At 32.3% G+C, this 894-nt stretch overlaps 1 protein-coding gene across 1 annotated transcript in view; it reads left to right on the top strand.

Moving 5' to 3' along the window:
- Nucleotides 1–894, top strand: part of LOC102677061 (tyrosine-protein kinase transmembrane receptor Ror-like) — a 282,377-nt gene that overhangs the window by 216,038 nt on the left and 65,445 nt on the right.

The following is an 894-nucleotide window of genomic DNA, read 5'->3' as shown; positions in this document are numbered from 1 at the left end:
TTTTTTCTTTTTTTTTTTTTTGCACACAAAAGCGCAAACGATGATTTTGTACAGCAATCGAAGGCTTTATCAAATTTCAATCGTGTATTCCAACAACTTCGTTGCTTGATTAGACGTTCTTCCTCCGCCTGATGGTGGAATAATAATCGAATGTTGTGAATTGTATATTGTGTATTTTTGTTATTAAATCAGATAATGCAATGTATACGATTGTGTATATAAATTGTTAAATCGAATTTGAATTTAGATTTTCTTCGAAATCCTTAGAAATAGGGTATTTGTAATAAATAATTTTATATTTATTACAAACGATTTGTAAATAATTGATCTCTCTTAAAAAAACAATACAACAACACATAAATAGTTAAAACGATAGTTATTTTTCATTATATTTTGAACTATTAATACGTAATTTTAAATATGTTAATATAAATATTATATTACACACTTTTGTTTTCAAATCTATTTTCTATTCTTATTTCTTCGTATTTCCAGAAACGAAACGTTCAACTAACAATGTCCTGTTACCCACCTGCCATGAACAATTCATCATTTTAATTTAACTTTCAAACACAACGCTTTCTTCAAAGCGCACACCTTAGCAACTGAATATAATAGAAGCAAAATAGAATTGTTGTACACGTACACCGAGAAACGCAGCGTGCACAATATATTTCACACGCAGGCTTGCAAAAAGAAAAGGGGAACAATTTGCGCTCCCTTGGAAAGGAATAAAGAGAAACAATTTAAGTTAAGAGGTATAGCAAGGGGTGAAGGAGGTTACTCTATATCAGCCAGCATTTATTTTCACCACGGCAGGGGTGCACGCCACCAGCAACGCTAGATATTTCTCTTCATCGTGATCGCTTTATTAGCACGGACGCGCGCGAACAC

This window comes from Apis dorsata, unplaced genomic scaffold (genome assembly GCF_000469605.1).
Source record: "Apis dorsata unplaced genomic scaffold, Apis dorsata 1.3 scaffold_291, whole genome shotgun sequence".
NCBI classification, from domain to species: domain Eukaryota; kingdom Metazoa; phylum Arthropoda; class Insecta; order Hymenoptera; family Apidae; genus Apis; species Apis dorsata.
Note: the sequence above shows the minus strand (reverse complement) of the source record. Positions and strands in the feature narration are given on the sequence as shown.